Source organism: Melospiza georgiana, chromosome 10 (genome assembly GCF_028018845.1).
Source record: "Melospiza georgiana isolate bMelGeo1 chromosome 10, bMelGeo1.pri, whole genome shotgun sequence".
Taxonomy (NCBI): Eukaryota; Metazoa; Chordata; class Aves; order Passeriformes; family Passerellidae; genus Melospiza; species Melospiza georgiana.
The window spans coordinates 22,826,247-22,845,024 of record NC_080439.1 but is presented as its reverse complement, the minus strand read 5'-3'; the positions used below and the strand labels follow the sequence as shown (position 1 = coordinate 22,845,024).

Genomic DNA, 18,778 nt, shown 5'->3' with positions numbered 1-18,778 from the left:
CTCCATGGCCTCACCACTCCTGCTCTATCCCCTCATCAGTCCTGTTCCATCTCATTGCTCCTATCCCCTGCCCCCATGACTCCTGTTTCATGTCCTCGTTCCATGCTCCTGTTTCACTCCCCTCGTCACTCCCATTCCCTCTCCTCATCACCCCTGTCCCATCCCCTCAAGAGTTCCATTCCCTCATGGCTCCCGTTCCCTCTCCCCCATCGTTCCCATTTCATCTCATCAGTTCTGTTCCATCCCCTCATCGCTCCAGTCCTGTTTGCTCCCCTCATGGCTCCCCATTCCATCCCCTCATTGCTCCAGTCCCGTTCCCTTCCCTCAACGCTCCAGTTCCGTTCGCTCTGCTCATGGCTCCCGTCCCATCCCCTCATGGCTCCTGTTCCATCCCCTCATCGCTTCAGTCCCATTTGCTCCCCTCATGGCTCCCATTCACTCCCCTCACGGCTCCCATTGCATTCCCCCACCTTGAGGGCAGCTCTCCCTGAGGGCAGCCTGCAGCACTGTTCCTCGTTCCTGCCATCTCCTCCCACCCGCCACGGGCACACAATGTTAACACCGGGCACACAATGGCAAACACCGGGCACAGGCACCCCCATTTGGCACGGCCCGAGTGGCCTCGGCCTGTGCCTGCAGCGGGGCGCGGTGACAGCACGGCCCTCACCCACGGAACAGACACAGGGTGACACCAGTGGTAATGGGAATCACAGAATAAACAGGCTGGAAGAGACCTTCAGATCATCACATCCAACCCAGCCCCAACACCTCAACTTCAATCATCAAATCCAACGCAGCCCCAACACCCCTGGCACCCAGTGCCATATCCAGGCTTTGTTAAACACATCCAGGGATGGTGACTCTGCCACCTCCCTGGGCACACCATTCCAGGACTCTATCACCCTTTCTGTAAAAAACTTTTCCCTAATATCCAACCTGTATTTCCCTTGGCACAGCTTGAGGCTGTGAACTCTGGCTATGTCATTTGTCACCTGGAGAAAGAACCTGAGCCCATCTGGGGACAGCCTCCTTTCAGGAGCTGCAGCTGAGTTTAAAGGTTTAATGTGACAGGTGCAGCACTGCCTATTCGACCATGAGTGAGTGTAGCCATGATATTTTCTGAAAAATCCTTTCCTTAGGAATTTTCCTCCTGAGAAGCTGGGAGGCCTCAGGAACAAAATGTAAACATTGATTATCTGCTGCTGTGGAATGAAACAGGTGCATCTGGGATTGGTCTCACGTGGTTGTTTCTAATTAATGGCCAATCACAGTCAGCTGGCTTGGACTCTGTCTGAGACACAAGTCTTTGTTATTCATTCCTTCTTTTTCTATTCTGAGCTAGTCTTCTGATGAAATCCTTTCTTCTATTCTTTTAGTATAGTTTTAATATAACATTATCGTAAAATAATAAATCAGCCTTCTGAAACACGGAGTCATCCTCGGACCTCTGTGAACAGTCACGTGTGCCACTGCAGAGCATGGAAACCCTGCAGACCCTCTGTGGGAATTCCCATTTAGCCCTAGAGTGAACCCACTCAAGGTTCTGCCCTTCTACAGCTGCACAGGTGAATTTTCAGCCAAACTGCTTCCAAATCTAAAAATAAAATACAATCAACTTGATGATAAATACAAATGCCTAAATCAGCAAAGCAGAGGTATTTCCACTCCACAAATGTCAAGGGTATCTACCTACAATAGCAAAGATTTTAAGAATTCAAGACATCTACAAAGTAGACTGGAAAGTTATTTTTAAAGATCATGTGGTACTATAAATATTTCCCAGCAGTTTAGTTAAACTGCCACATGAGCTGGCCTTATGGAATGGAAAATTAAATGTCCATTTAGTCACGGTTTCTCCCAAAATCAGAATAAAAATATCACCATTTAGTTTTCTAAAAATATCTATGTACAGAAAACATAAAAGACCTTTTTCAAAGGCCTCCTTCCCTCACAGTGCTCACACTGGTACCAAGAGTCGTCTCTCAGCCATCAAGTCTAGATTGTCTCATTTTCCTCACGAATACAGCTAATTTTCCACAAACAAAGATAATTTCATTTGAGTTTTTTTTTATCCCAGCTCCCTGATTATTTTGCCTGCTCATCGCCTGTAGCCTTATTCCTCTGGTGTACCCATAACACTATGCACCAAGTTTTAAAAACTGAACTCAGGATTTTAAACCCACAATGAATGCAGTTTCTACTCAAATATTAATGCCTCTAAATAAAAGTGGCCCAGTTTTCAAGAAATGCTGACCACCTAAATTTGCAAATTACTTACACAGGACTCAGAGATATGAAAAATATGCAAACATGTTAACTGGTTACAAATTAATATTTAATTTAAGTAACTTCATTTGAACAGATGGTTAGATTAGATTACCTCTAGTCATCCCTTTTTACAAAAGTTATTCTACAATTCAATGACAGTATAGCTTAAAAACTAACTGTGAAAAAAACGGTCTTCAGAATTTTTTTTTCCTGGAAAACAAGTCTACATAGAGAGAACAACACTACTAAAATGGTATTCCAGCCTCAGAGGAACTTATGGACTTGGCTTGCACAAGAAGGAAAATCTTACTTCCTGTTACTTTATATATATAAATTTATGTATTTTTACATATATATACACACTATATATATATATACTTTACTCAGGCAAGCACGCACATCTGCTGCTCCCTCTGAAGAATATCTATGAGGAACTGAACAAGTGAATAACAGTTAAATCCCAGGCTTTGGCTAGATTTCTGCCAATGGCCAGGCAGCAGATAATTCTGGAACAGCAAACAGGAACACAGCAGCTTCTCACAGCCATCCTCTGCTCTACCCTGAAACCACTGCATAGTCACATTAATACAGAAACAGGTTCAGGCCATCCTTTTGAGTTGTGCAAGTAAACCGAGTTACAGGAAGAAGAAAAACTCCTTTCACATTTCCATATTGCTGTGTCTTATTTCCATATTGAAATTGTCTTTAGAAGCATCCAATCACTGGATCACACACAAGCTGAGGACACTATGGGAAAACATTCCCTTTCAGCTGGCTGGAATGCAGTTTTGCATGGTTGAGAAGGAAAGAGTAAAAAGGAATGGGAGAAAGCAGCAGCTCAGAAAAGCGCTGTCATATGAGTAACAGTTCATTTGACACCTTCACCAACAGAGTCAGGGAGAGAAAAAGGAGAAAGCTCAAAGGAAAAAGCCCAGGCCAGTTATTCAGGATTCTATATCAACTAGGCTGGGAGAAAACATCTGGTAGAATCACCTTTAGAGGCATTTCTAACCAGCTCTCTTAGATGTTTTGGCAAACTTCAACAGCAGCAGGCAGAGTGGACAATGCATCTGTAGATCTGTTCCTGTGCACAAAGGTGAGACTGAAGATTTGGGAACAGATCACAGTTGGTGAGTTCTCAGCCCTTTTGACCCTGCACTGTAGATCCTTCATGAACTAGAGGGAGTGTTGCCTTTTTCCCAGCCTGGAAATGAAACTTGAAATAATTTTAGTAAGGAGATAACATAAGAGTAGATCTTTAGTGGAAGGCCTTCAGGGGCAGTTATGGAGAGAACATCTTAAAAAATAATGTTAAAAAAAAAAGGCAAAAACCAAACAGCATCAGAAGGCCAGCATGAAATGTTAGGATATGTTGAGTTCCAAGAGTAGACTCAACATTGAAATGATGACACACTCACTCGGATATTTTAAACAAACAAACAAACCCAGGCTTAACAAAACAGGTGAATGGAGGGGGCACAAGAGCAGGAGGAGGACTGGACAGTCAGACTGAATGGAAAAGGAGGAGAAGGAGGAGCTGAAGCAGAATAAAGATGTGATTTGAAGCCAGGGGAGCAGGAGGAGTGGCACAGCGACAGCTCCTCGCAGCCTCAGGGCTGCCTGGCTACTTGACAGCTCTTAAGATCATTGCAAATTGTAGGCAAAACCACAGCCTAAGGGCCTGGCTTTCCAACAGCCCGAGCTATTATTAAACTACTATGCAGTGCCTGTCATGAATCTGAAAAGATGCATTAATAATCTGAGTTTTATTACCTTATTGTACTAAGTAAACTGTAAATAAAATTTTATTGTTAAGTTAACTGTAGAGGCCCTGTCCTCCCATTGCTCAACAAGAATTGTACCTGACTTCTTAACAGACCCACAACAAAACTAGGAAATAATCAGCCAGGATTAGGTCTGCTCTCTGGGATTTCCTTGCCTGTTCCACCACTCAAAATAATTTTTTATTCCACTGTAAACACAAAGGAAACATTCCACTTATAAGACATTTAAATATATAAATAGTTTATATTTCCTCTCCTTTGGAATTGTACAAATGAACCTAGACCAGCAAATCTCACCAGGAGCTGGCAATTCAGATGTTACATCTAGACAACATTCTACTGTAAAAAAAGTTAAAAACAGAAACTGAGGTTTTCCTCTAAGTGGATGGATATCTCTTCACACAGGGACTAAAAGATTCACCTTTTAGTTATTTCTGGTATTTTGATCAAAACCTCTAGGAAAGGGGATTATTCTCCAGCAGACAGACAGCATGTATCTACAGAGGGAGGTGAACCAGTGAAATAAAAAGCAGTTGAGGATCAAGGAGTGAAATTTTCACATATAAGGAGGGCACACAGCCCTAAACACACAAGCAGCTTGTGCTCTGTATCTCATACAGAGATACCATGCATTCTACAAAGTAGAAAGATGACCTTCAATGGAAAAAAATATAGATTTTACATGCTTCATCTGGCCAGGCATCCTTCCTGATGGGGTCTGTTTCTTATACAATCTGGATTTTTGCAGTTATTTTTCTTCCAACACCAGTTTCAACACCCCCATCACAGATTCAGAGGTGGCTGCTCACAGCCATTTGTTACATGGACAGGACTGGTCAAGGACTGAGCAAACACTGAAGGAAATCCAACAACTCAACTCTAATGCAAATATTTAGATATATTTTATATCTATTTTTCATCAAACATATTTATAAAGACAAGTTAAAATACAATTCCATTTGGTAGAAAAAAACAATCCTAGAAACCCGTTTTGTCATGAAGATAAAGGTAATAAAGCCAAAAGTAGCCCTGGCCATTCATCACAAGGACCAAAAATATTTCAGATTAAGTAGGAATTACAGACTATTTAGCCTGAAAGGTATCCCTGGGAGTCAGCTGGTTCCAAACTCAGCTCCAGCACCTTGCTTAGGAGTCTGCACACATAATTTTGCAAGTCTCCATGGATGGAGGCTCAGTGTCCCAGAAATGCAGCAGCCCCTGGAGCCTCCAGCATCCCTTCAGCAGGGCCTGGCTGCTCCTGGGGTTACTTTTCCCCTGCTGTGAGAGTCAGCATCTGCTTCTAAGACTTCACAAGAAATCCATCTGGCCTTTTAACTGTGAATAGAGATGCTGAGAGGACTTTCTTTTAATGCTAATTGCAATTTAAAAATTCCAATTGCAAAATACCTTGTGATGATCCAAACACACACAAGCACACAAACTCCAACTAAAAACAAACAAACAAACAGGTTGCAAAACGTTTCTCCAAAAAGGAAAATATGAATTAATTTTAAGTTGTAACAATGGAATTCTCTGAGTCTCTTAAAAAAATTTTTAAAAGGAAAAAAGTGGGGGGAGGGAGGGAAGAAACACAACTTTACTGACTACTGAACACCTGAGCAGGTTTTGTGTCTGGCATAAGCCTAAGAACAATGATTTAAAATGACTAAAGCTGTCTCCAGTGGACATTCTTCACTTTATTTGTTTGGGGAGCTCAGCTGCAACTTTGTTTATCTGTTTTAGTAACTTGATTACCAGAGTCAAGAATTAACTTGTCAAACTAAGTGTGCAGGCAGCAAATAGGTTGGTTGGGTTGGTTGTGCTGGGACCTTGTGAGCAGGTGCTGTATTTCCATTGTGTAATCTAATAAGGCAGTAAAAGACAAATAACTCCACATAACACAGACCCTGAACACTTCAGGGGTCAGAATTCACAATCAGGTGCCACAAGAATGTGGCACATGAGTATTTACCAGTCACTTGACATTTGGCCTAGATCGGGAACTGATGAAAATTTAAATGTGCTGACTAAAAATTGTAGCATTTCTTTCAAGTACCTAGAGAAAGGGAACTAAAGCACATCAACTTATTTAAATCCACGCTGAATTGAAAGTTTTATAGAATTTTTTTCTTTAAGGCAGGAAATAGATCAATCCAAACATGTTATTCTGTCAGTTAAATACACTTGGTTAAAAACACCAAGTATGAAAAGCTTTTCTTGTCTGATTAGGTTCCACAGACATTGTTCTACCCAAATTATGACACCCTCTACACATCTGTGTTCAAAGAAGAAGCTAAGAGGAGTCATTTCCTCTTGGTAATAGACTAATATGCTGAAATATACTTCTTGTAAAGTAAAATGACTTCTCAGCTCTAATGGCCAGATCTTTTTCACTCTCAACCAGGCATTCAGGACTATTTCCAGTGAGTTATTTACTCCTGCAGAGTTACATTCACACAACCACATAGCAGGAGTAAAATGCATCAGACATATATGCATTTTACATATTATATTTTACATCAGACAGATGCATTTAAAATGCATCAGACAGATGCAGCTTTTTCCCAGTTTCTAAGGAGAATATGTTTAAACATCTGACAATCCGATGCAAAGTGGCAGATAAATGATAACATTTCCCATCTCAAGTACATGAAAGATACAGAAATTAGGAATTACACTATATCAGGATAGAAATGTTTATTTATCTGGTAGCCAACATCCACAGTCCCTGCATTAGGTAGAGAAGCTCCTTTTATCAGAAATGAGAGACACATGTGTCAGCCCAGAATTCACAAAAGCTGGAAGTGAGCTACAAACAGTGAAGGAATGATGTCTCTGATATTCATAAACTGAAAACCTAAGCAAGTTTGATGAATGATGGAACTGCAATACAGGACAGATAATACACACAACAAAAATAAAGTCAGTCATAAGGGCCATGACTGGAGAGTTACAGACCAAAAAAAACCAAGCGTATTTTCAAATTCCCTGGAAAATACAAGCAGTGCCTTAACTTTTTCCAGCAAACAGGATATGTAATCACATCTATACCAGACAACCCCCTGCTCAAAACCACAGGCAGCATACACAGCAGCCAAGAGAAAAACCTGAAACCCATCCCAATTTCACAAGATACAACTAATTCCAAGAGGGAAGATAGTTCAGTGAGAATCCATGAGTCCATTACCAGCTAATCAACTGAAATGAGTAGAGTCACCCATTTATATTTTTAACGTAACTACAACAAAGTTAAATACAATAAAAGCCTAATAATCATGCTGAATTTACAGCAAAAGACAATAGAAAACCCCAGAAAACCCCAGCCCTGTAATACTTACTCCAATGAACCTTCCCTGCTTCAGTCTGACTGTGTAGAGAAGATACTTTTATTAAACATTTTCTTCCTATTACTCTTGTTTTTTCAGAAGATTCCACGAGATGACCTCAATGTGATCTAAAAAAAGTAAAACACAATATAATGTAATTGACCAAATGAGAAAATCAGCAATTTGTATTTGGTGTAAAAGCTGCACCACCTTTCTGTGCAGAAATACCTAATAAACACAGTATTTTTTACTGCCTTCAAATACTACAGCACCACATTCCCACTGCACAATGTGATTAATCTAACAATTAAATTAATGTCAAATCCACAAACACCCTGCTAGGAGAAAGGAAAAAAGGAAGTAATAATTTGAATATGCAATTTATTCTAATAAGTCTTATGATCATGAATTAGTCAAAAGCATTTTTAGCTGCTATAAATATTTTCAAATTTTTGTACACTCAATTTGAACCAGACTAGCAGATCTCCATTACACTTAAAGCCAAAAAAAAGGAGACAGAGTTGCCTTCTTATCTTAAGCACATTTTCTCTTTTTCCTATGGGCTATAAGGAGATTTTGGTGGAGGTTTTTTGTTTGTTTGGGGGGATTTTGAGTTTTTTTAAGAGTGTAATATCATCTGTAGTTCTGCTATGGAGAAGCTGAGCCGATGACACAAGTGATTCCCTATTCCTATTCACAGCTCAACCTGTGACAGGCTCAGAAGGTCTCTGACCAACCAACACCCTGCAGATGCACAGAGCAGAACATCTCCACAGAGGCAAGGCTCATCCTCCTCAGCTGTACGCTGCAAATGAAGCTCTCAGGAAAGAGAAGTGAACAAAAACCATTCAATCCCCCCGAGCAGCAAGCAGTGCTATCTCCAGGTTTGTAGGCCAAGCCACAAAACACAAGACATGTAACTACCCTGCACTTCCCACAAACAATTCTTTTTCGAAACCACACCAGGCACATCCCCTGTGCTTGTGAGAACTCAGCACAGTGACCAGGAGGGAGGGAGGGAGGGCTGTCACTGCCTTGTCCCACACAGAGCAGAATTCCTCTGGGAATTGGTACCTGGAGCCCTCTGAAGCAACTCCAACTCTTCAGTGGCTTTGAGGGATAAATCCTTACTGCCTCATACTTAGGTCTAAAAAAAGTTAACTTACTGCTCCATGCACAACCAGGTCTAAAAAAAGTTCAGTTACTGCTCCGTGCACAACCTTTTGGTGCATAAAGGTGTTGTCACAAAACGGGTTTTCACCTGGTGTCGCAGACTTCTTGTCATGAAAATCTTTTCATTAGGATTTTTCCTGCTAAGAAGCTGAGAAGCTTCAGCATCAAAATGTAAACAATGATTATCTGCTGCTGTGGAATGCAACAGGTGCACCTGTGATTGGCCCATCTTGGATGTTTATAATTAATGGCCAACCACAGCTCATTTAGCTTGGATTCTCTGTTCGAGACACAAACCTTTATTATTCATTCCTTTCTATTCTTAACTTAGCCTTCTGAGATGAAACTTTCCCTTCTACTCTTTTAGTATAGTTATAATGTAATATATATCATAAAATAATAAATCAAGCCTTCTGAAATATGGAGTCAGATGTACGTCTCTTCCCTCATCCTGAAAACCCCTGTGAACACGGTCACAACCTGGTGTCCAACAAGCCACTCCATACACACTGAGTTGATTTATTTACAGAGGCATGAGTTAATCCGAACACACACAAGAGAAAAAAAAGACTAGAGAAAAATGAGTATTATGTGATTTGGAAATTGCAAGGACAAAGCATCAGTGTGAATCTCACAGAAGCAAGGCTGAACTACCAGCCTGGAATTCATGTTTTACAGCCATGTCAATATTTGTGCTTGTGGAATCAGAAAAATCCTAATCAAAGGCTACTGGCCAGCAGGCAGGATCTTAGGAGGGGCTGTGAAATGCATCCTGCCAGAGCTCACAGGCATGACAAGAGAACTTCCACCCAGGGAAGAAATCCTGCAGGACCTGTGGCCCCTCACACAAGGGGCACAGTGTGTGACTGAACCATACCCCATGGCAGGAGCAGGACACTGACTAAAAGCTGGATATTCCAAACTTCTAGAGGTCAGTGGCTAACTAGACACATGATGACCAATCGGATGGTGGGTGCCCAAAAATTACCCAGGGTCTATAAATGGTACAGCTTAAACAAACCACTGCATTGTGAACAGCTCCTGTCACAGCTCCCTGTCCTGTTTCACCTCTTTTCTCCCAGCATTTTGGATCTCTGCAGCTCAGACATCACACTGACAACAGGCTGGTCCTCTACAACCAACTGTGGGGGATCAGCCAGCCCTTGAGACCTACAGTACACAAACAAAGCAGCCATTGCTACAGCCAAGCATGAGAAACAAACCCTTCACTAGAGGATGAGAGGGTGCAGCCTTGTTTTTCTCACCATCCAACCCTCCCCATTCTGCAGAGCAGGGGTAAGAGAGGTGGCACCCAAGGGCTGCAGATCACACATGGGCAGCCAGGACACCTCCCACCTTCACACCACCAGGGGAGAATTTGCTGGTTACATCCAGCAGACAGGGTACAAACCCTGCTGGCCTTTTACTGCCTGTGAACAGCTGCTGAGGACTCCAAGCACGTCACAAACCTGCCAGCACCATCTTGGGGAACTGCATAAGGACAGGAGGACTTGGAGGCACTGCCTCACAAACTGCACTCTCTGAGGACATCTCTTTTCCTCACTGCACCTCTCTGGGGAACATGGGAAAAACAGAACTGGCAGCTGGACACTACAGACAGCCTCTCTTGTGGGTCTGCTGGGTGTGACCTCAGCCAGAACACACCACCAAACCACCATGGGCCCACACCCATTAAACTTCTTCTGACAGCACCCACCAGGGACCCAACAGAAATCCTTTTCCATTCCAGCTTGCAACTTCTGCATGAGAAATTGCATTTGGCAAAATAATAATTTTCGTGAATCCTTTAATCACACCCTCATTACACAGATACTGATTTTATGTAAATCATAATTTGTTTTTTCTAAAATATTAACAATCCTATGAGGCAATTCAGCAATCATATCACTGAGTGGTGGCAATAAAAATGCCTGTGACAATACAGTACAACTTTTCAGAGCTCTTCACCTACACTCTCTATGTCCAAAGAAACACTTCTGAATGTATTTTATATTTATATATATGTATATATATATAAGATACATATATATGTATATTATATATTACCATACATAATATACATATATATGTATATTGTATATTACCAAAAAAAAATATATCACAAGGAAAGAAAGGGGGAAGAGCTACAAGAAACTTTTGCCTAAAACTCCTGTGTGGCATAATGTTCAAGACAAACAATTATAAGTCAAGGGAATAGGCCACTCACAAAGACAGAGAAAAGGAAAAAGAGAAGAGAGAAAAAAATAATTCGTAAGCAATGTAAGGTGTCACATAGAAATCACTGGGCTAATTGTGGCCCTGTTGTCTTCTGCTCTATAACAATTTCTAGGCCCATCAGACAGGCTGCTGCTCTGTCAATTCTTCCAGAGTACACAAAAAATCCATTTATCAGAGAGGATGCTGCAGGTTTACTTCAGGGTAAGGAACTCTGAGTGGGCTGAATGACATAACGCAGCAGTTTCTTGGGTATCTTCTCTGTAATTAAATCTCTTACTCTGGAAGAAAGCACTGAAGCAGACATCAGGAGAGACTGGCAGAAGTTTAGGACAGTGATACACAGCTGGGGCATTTTAGAGCTTTTGGTTCACAACTTTGGTTACCTCAAAGCTGCCTTGAGCATTTCATGCTCTCAGTAGTGCTGAAGACTGGACAGGTGAGTATCAAAGTGAATTAGCAGCTGTAACAATGGAGAAACTCACCTGTCACAGATATCTTTTATGGAAAATCCTTTCCTTAGGATTTTTCCTCCTGAGAAGCTGGGAGGCCTCAGGAACAAAATGTAAACAATGGTTATCTGCTGCTGTGGAGTGCAACAGGTGCATCTGGGATTGGTCTCATGTGGTTGTTTCTAATTAATGGCCAATCACAGTCAGCTGGCTCAGACTCTCTGTCCGAGATTGAAGTTTTGTTATCATTCATTCCTTTCTATTCTTAGCTAGCCTTCTGATGAAACCTTTTCTTCTATTCTTTTAGTATAGTTTTAATGTAATATATACCATAAAATAATAAATCAAGCCTTCTGAAACATGGAGTCAAATCCACATCTCTTCCCTCATCCTGTGAACATGGTCACACTCACCATTTCACCAAGTCAAACACAAAAAAGTATGAAGGATCAGTAAATACACCAAGTATCTTCAACTTTAAAAAATACTGAAACATATAAAGCAACTCAGTCTGAAGTTCCAACAATAACAGACACTTCAAGAGCATTCACTGCCAATAACTAAGCCATCACAACTCAAGCGCAGGAACTAAAACAGTGAGCAGAAGAGAAGCTCACAGCAGTGCACATCTGCCTAAATGACAGCAACTTCCATCTTCTGCACACTGCACAGGCTGAAAATGCAGGTTCAGTCAGCATTGAATGGAGTATTTCATGTCTGTTACACAGTGGTGTGTGCCAGCTGACCCAGAGCAGAGCTGGACACAAGCACTGCCCCAGCAATGCAGGGCCCAGAGTCCCTTCAGCAGCACAGACCAGCTCTGACCTCTAAAAGGTGCCACCTATTTCTGCAGTGGCATCAAGAGACAAAACTGCCCATGGACAGCACACTGTTACACACAGGACAGCATTCTTCTTTGTGCTCTACTTTCCCAGGTGTTGGTGCTTGGTCAGAAACCAGTGATATCCTTTGAAAAGCCTCAGACTTCTCTGAAATGTGAAACCCACGTATCTTGTACAAAATCTTTTAACCAAAACTGAACAGGCATAGAGCAACAAGTTCTCATTGCACAAGAACAGCCACAGAAAAAGAAAAAAAAAAAAGGCAGAGACAGAAATTACAGAGCACCAAATGAGTTCAAAAGAGATATCTATGTCAGATTGCAAGTCAGTTTATGTCCTTTCTTATTCCTGAAGCTGGGCCAAAGCGATTGTGGCCACATGCCCCAATTGTCAACAACATGCACTCTGGGCAAAGCACAGACCACTTAGCATTTTCCAGTATTATTCTTTAGGTTAAACAGATAAAAACATGATTTGAGGCTAGATTCAGTTATGCCTTCTCCAAGAAGTCGATCCCATAATTACATTTATCCAGTGGGTGATTGGTGCAGGAGCCCACAGTGACTCACAGTCTGAGGGAGCCTCATTCACCCTTCCCAGAGCTGTGCCTCACTGAGCCCTGGCTCACCTCTGAAATCCCCTTCAGAGCCCAACAGGCCCGGGGAAAACTCATTGATACTCACACAAGCACAGACTGATACACCTCACAATGAATCATGTTTTTACTCGGTTACACAGGCTGCTGAGCTCCCTTCCAGTTCAGATCTGCAAAACAACATCCAAACGATCTTGCAAGTTTCCACCTTTATTTTGAACATAGCTTTTCTTTTGATCACAGTGATTCTTAAACAGGGTGTCTGTTACAGACATTTGAATTTATCTGGGAGGGTGGGAGGGTGTGTCCCTCCCTCCCAGTGATGTATCCTGCCTGATGGTGCTCAAGGTTCAGTAACCCTCCTGCTAATTCTATCTTAGAACTCAATTCCATTGGAGTTGTGAGGAAATTATCTTTTTTCCTTACAATAAAGTCAAACTTAAGAACAAAAGACTCGGTGTTTACTGGCACTGGAAAAATGAAGGACTTTCCATTAAAGCAGCAAGAACAGATAGTTCCAGACAGGAAGCAGTCACCTGCACTATTAAGGATCAACAAACAGAAACCTAAACAAAAATAATTGGTTTTTATTTTCCCAGAACGTTTCACTTGTCTTTTTCCTGCTCTGTCACCTTCAAAAGAAATGCCTCTGGGCAAAGCAGAAGGAGAACACATCACTGTTAGGGAAGCTTAGCAAAAAGAGGCTCCTAGACAGCAAATTTTCCTCTCAGACTGCGCCAGACAGGCAGACATCCCCTGACCTGAGGGCAGAGTGCTGAGATGGAGATGGGCAAGGTCTGTGCTGAGGGAGACCCTGCGATGCCCTCAGCACTCAGGGCTGGCTGCCAGTGCTGATCACTTCTAATGACAAGTGCAGGGGAAGAAAAGCTCCCAGGAGAGGCTCTGGCCTGGAGGATGTGCTCTGTCTGCCACTGCACGGTTCAAAAAGCACAAAGTTCAAGGCTGCTGTGACGGTTCTGTGAAAACAGCAGCGTGTTTGTTATTTCAGATGACTCACAAACAAGTGCTTAGATCTGCTTTATACTGCTCCACAAACACAGAGTCAAGTGAGCAACACTTTCCAGCCTTTATAGTGCTCCACAAACACAGAATCAAGCGAGCAACACTTTCCAGCTGGTTTCCAGTTCCGCTGCAGCACGGGGCACAAGCGATGACCCAGCTGGCTCAGCAGCCCCGAGCTGGGACAAAGCCCTGGATGGCTCACTCTGAACAGACTCATCCATGTGAAGATGGAACTCCTCCCAGGGCCCACAGGTCACTTCCACCTCCATGCCAGCCCTGCAGCTTCTCCACCTCTGGCTCACTCCATGAGGCTGAGAGCAGTGAGGAACGGGAAGCTGCGGTCACAGGGCAGTGCTCCTCTTCCCAGAAATCCTCACCTACAGGTGAAATGTGAGCCCCAAAGGCTCGAGCTGAGCCAGCCTCACCGCTGAGCAGCAGTTTGGGCAGGTGCAGACAAAGCCCTTGTGACACCTACAGAGGTGTTTGCAGGAGTCAGTGAACCCCCAACCTGCCATCCCTGCACACCCTCAGCAGCCCTGGCACCCAGATTCAGCTTCCCACATCCTACAACGGGCTGCAAGCAATAATAAAATATTTGATTCTGCATGGATTTTCATTACATCTAGAGCAGAATTTAAGGACAGAAGTCTCAAGGGCAAAGGCAGGGGCATTAACAGCCAGCAGCACAGCAATTCCTGTTTCTTTGCACTTCTATCACAACACAATCACAACCCATACTTTTGTTTTTCAAGCTGCTCCTGAATCTAGAATTAATTACTGGGCAGAACACAAGGATTTGCTCTCAAACAAAATTACCCCTGCACCATTACTTTCAATAAAGAAACCTTATATTTGTTTAATGAGATATTTTCAGCCATTCTAAAGTTTATGGTGTCCTTTTTCATGATTTCTCTCTGATTGCCTTGAACTCTGAAAGGCCAAGGTCTAACACAGCACTTCCTCTGAACTCAGGAACACCTGAACAAGGCCTTTATTGCTGATGCATTTTCTACTCACCAGTGTGTCACAGACATAAAAACACTGAAAAACACCACCTGGTTCCACCCAAAAGTTACTACATGAATAAATATTTACCTGCACTTTAAACAGAGAAATACAGCAGCGAGTCCTCATCCTGTTTCTGTGAAGATCCCACCACAATTACTGAGTTACTTGAAATGTAATTAGCAGCACTACTTGTGATTTCTGTTTCTGTGTAGTCTGTTTTCTTCACTATTTGCACGTCCCCACGTTTCACTTCCCAATTACATTCTGTGAAATGCCTAATATGGCGAAACTACACAAATTTACTTCTATTTAGTTCCCAAATTCTGCTTTTTGTTGTGCTCATATTTGAATTTATAGAAATGAGAACACAGAATTCAAAAGCAAGACTGAACAATTTGTCAGTTATTAATCATTCTGAGCCATTTTGTGAAGGTGCTGCCCACCCTGCTCCAGGTATCACTTGAAAGGCTTTGTTCTTTATGATTAAAACAAACTCCAAATTGTGGATTGCAAGGAACTATGAACCAACACAGAAATACCTAATTTATTTTACAGACATGCTGCTGCAGTCCAGCTTTCTCTTTGATTCCAAATATTGCCACATAATAAATAAAAACAGCATTCCATCACTAAAAGCATGCATACAGTAAATTCTACCTGAAACTCGAAGTAATCACTAAGAATAGTTCCTGTGCTAAAGAAGGAAAAATACAAGTATCTAAGAAGGAAAAATACAAGTATCTAATCTAATACAGATATCTAAAAGAGCTAATAGATTTCCTTTTGAGTGTTGGATGTAGCAGTTTACCTCCAGCTACATCCAACACTCAAAAGGAAATCTCTTACCTCTTTTAGATAATAAAAGTGTGCGTTTTAATCTGCTCTTGCTCCCCACTCCCTCTTCTTTCAGGTAGCGAGGCCTCATAGAAAAAATATTTAAAATATGAAGCATAATTTCAGCATGATAATTTATAATACTACGTAATTTAAGAACTTCAAATCTGAACTAATCCCAGGCTAGAAGCAAGGGAGTGCTTGGTTTCAAAAACCAAAAACAAAAACAAACAAACAAAATTCTAAACCCACCAAAACCAAAAACACACCACAAAAGAAAACAAATACAAAAGACAATCCTCCTGTCCTCAAACCAACAGTTTAAATCTGAATTTGGATCCAAAAGTCAGATTTGAATAGTATTCACATTTTTTCCACTGCCTCTGGACATAGCACCTAACATTACAGAATACTTGATGTAAGAACAAACCAACCAGCCCAAACCCTTTTATCCTCAGCTGCAGTGCTCTGCTCAGGAATTCAGACTGCTGGCATTTTCTGGCTTCCTTCATTAATGAAAGGTTTCAGTCCATTCACCAGATACCTGCTCCACAGGCTCATTTCTGAGAGAAGCAGAAGCATTTTGTGGTGCCAGGAGCCCTCCAGAGAGAAATTCCCTTCCAGGTTGTGAGCAGGAGCAGAGGCAGCAGGTACATTATGATCCGTATTTATTTTATACTATATTTTTTAAGAATTATTTTATATTGTATATTTTATATATTATTATTGTTTTATATTGTATATTTTATATATTAATATTGCATGTTTTATATATTATTATTTTATATTACGTATATTTAATATATTATTTTATATTGTATACTTTATATATTGTTATTTTAGTTATCCTGCTGGCACTCAGTCATGACACCAGTATTTACTCCACTGTCTGGCACAGGCATCTCAAACCCAGCCTCTCCCTGATAAATGAACATCAGCTCCTTCTTCTCAGACTTTCCTGTGGCACCTTCACTGCATTCTGCACCCCAGCCTGCTTCACCTCCAAACTGCAGGAGCAGGAGGACAGCTTCTGTATTTAGGAAAGCAATTATTAAAATATGACAAAATCAGACACCAAAAAAGTGACTCTTGCAACTGAAAGCAAAGGCTTTTCAGTTTTCACACCAACAACGATGGCTTGATCAAGGTAGAAATTTCTCGGCACCATACCTGACAGCAGAAAAGCTCAAAAAATATTTTCCTAAACGCCTTTCAAATTTTCTCCCAAGATAAGTGAGAAAGAAAACAAAGCCTCTCTAAAATCCTATTTTACTTCTCACCTGTGCATGGCAAGAAAAAAGTACATCACAGAACGACAGAAAGTTTAACAACAAACCATTTCATTTGCCACCACACCCCAACCAATCTTTCTTCAGCTTAACTGGGTCTGTTAATCACCAAAATGTAGGTCTTGAGCCTAAGGTTTCAGGAATGCTGCCATTTTGAAGAACTCTTCTTGTATAAGGCATCTAGCCATTGCCTCTTTTTCAAGAAAATTGTCATTATATAGGTAAAAACCCTTTATCACTGCACAAATAGAGCTAAAAACCACCTGAAGAGCAGCATGCTACTTTCCTGGCCAACAAGTCCCAGTTAAATCAGCAATGAAGACGCAACTTAGGGCATCAAGAGAGTGGAAAACTTTCACAGAAATTGGTATATATTGTCTGGTTCTTTCAAGTTTTATCAGCACAGCACACAGAGCCTGCACCTCTCACTCTCCTGAGGCAACAACCCCAGGAATTCACCCCTGAACAGTGATATACCAGGATTTTAAAAACTGCCAAGCAGTGATGGGAAGACAAAAGGAGCCACCAAATGCTGAAGGCCTCTATAAATCCTGTACAAAATCTGACAAGTTACCAAACTACAAATGAATCTGAAAATTCAGCCGTGGTTTGTGAAATTCACATTAAAAAGAAAGTTACTTGAGGACACTAAAATGATGAGCTGCAGAGATAGACTAAGGCAAGAATTGCTCTGCCTTCTCATGAAATTTACCTAGAAGTTAACTGGAACCGAAATAACTCAGAAAACAGCTATAAATAGAAAGGGGTTAATCATTCAAATTTCTATTCCCATGACAAGAATACACTAAAGGCTCTAACTTTTTAATCTTATGATATGATGCTTTAAAAATACTTCAGCTGCTGCACTACAATCTGCCTCTACCTACTTTTTAAGAATAATTTCTCCTTTATTTTTTTTAAACACAATAAAGGCGATTTTCTTTTGACAAAACCATTTTCACTGACAGTCACCAAAGCGAGCCTGTGCATCAGCTGGAACAACTATAGGTGATCACTTAAACTGATCTTTTTTTTTAATGGGGCCACTTAAAAATACATTTACCTTTTCCCCATCCTATTATAAAGCACATAAAACTTATTTGTCATCGATTTCAACTACCAGAGCTGCTACAAAGTATTTTTCAACGAAGTGTTTGCATTTATCCTAGAAGCAGCAGAGAAACTTAGACTCATTAGGGTTGGGAAAGGCCTCTGAGATGATGGAGTCACACTTGTCCCCGCACTGCCAGGCCCATCCCCAAGCCCTGCCCTCAGCATCACATCCATTGTGTTTGTTCAAGGACATTAATTCAAGTTTACCATGCAAAGAAAGAAAACTGCCTCACCCTCGATGCACAGATAAAAACACACACCAGGATAAGCCAATGTCTCTGAACTCACACAGAGCCTGTGACACACTTGGAAATAGAATCTAATTATTACAAATCCCCAGCCAGTGCTTTAGTCACAGTATTTCCCATCCAAGTAAATTAATGCTGAAGCTTTTCAGTTAAACCAAATGGAGTATGAGAAATAATACACAGAGAGAAGTTCTTTACTCAAAATGCAGAAACAGATAAAGACTTTTGTCATTTTGTGGTGCTCAGCAGGTTTACTAGAAAGTGAGTTGTAACCCAGCATATCTGCAGTGACAGAAATTAGGACAGCACCCAATATCTGCATTCAGCTGCTGCAGATCTCCACTGACTACTCAAACAAGAAATTGTGACAAAAAAACTTTATTATGGTCTTAACATTCTTTCCAACTTAAGTTACATCCTCACACTCTTGCCAATCCTGCTTTTATTGAAGAACTCTACTAAACAGACAGCTTTTCCTCTTTATGCAGAACTTTCCTGCTCTTCCCTCTCACTGCAGCTCTTCATGCACCAGATTTATTTACAGCACCCAGGGGAAACAGAAGCTCCCAGTTATCAAAACAGACTGCA

At 41.3% G+C, this 18,778-nt stretch overlaps 1 protein-coding gene across 1 annotated transcript in view; it reads right to left on the bottom strand.

Moving 5' to 3' along the window:
* Window positions 1–7,481, bottom strand: part of PIK3CB (phosphatidylinositol-4,5-bisphosphate 3-kinase catalytic subunit beta) — a 51,052-nt gene extending 43,571 nt beyond the window's left edge. The window contains exon 1 of the mRNA XM_058031060.1: window positions 7,391–7,481. The gene's annotated coding sequence lies outside the window, so the exon portion shown is untranslated. The remainder of the gene's footprint in view (window positions 1–7,390) is intronic.
* Window positions 7,482–18,778: the final 11,297 nt, after the last annotated feature.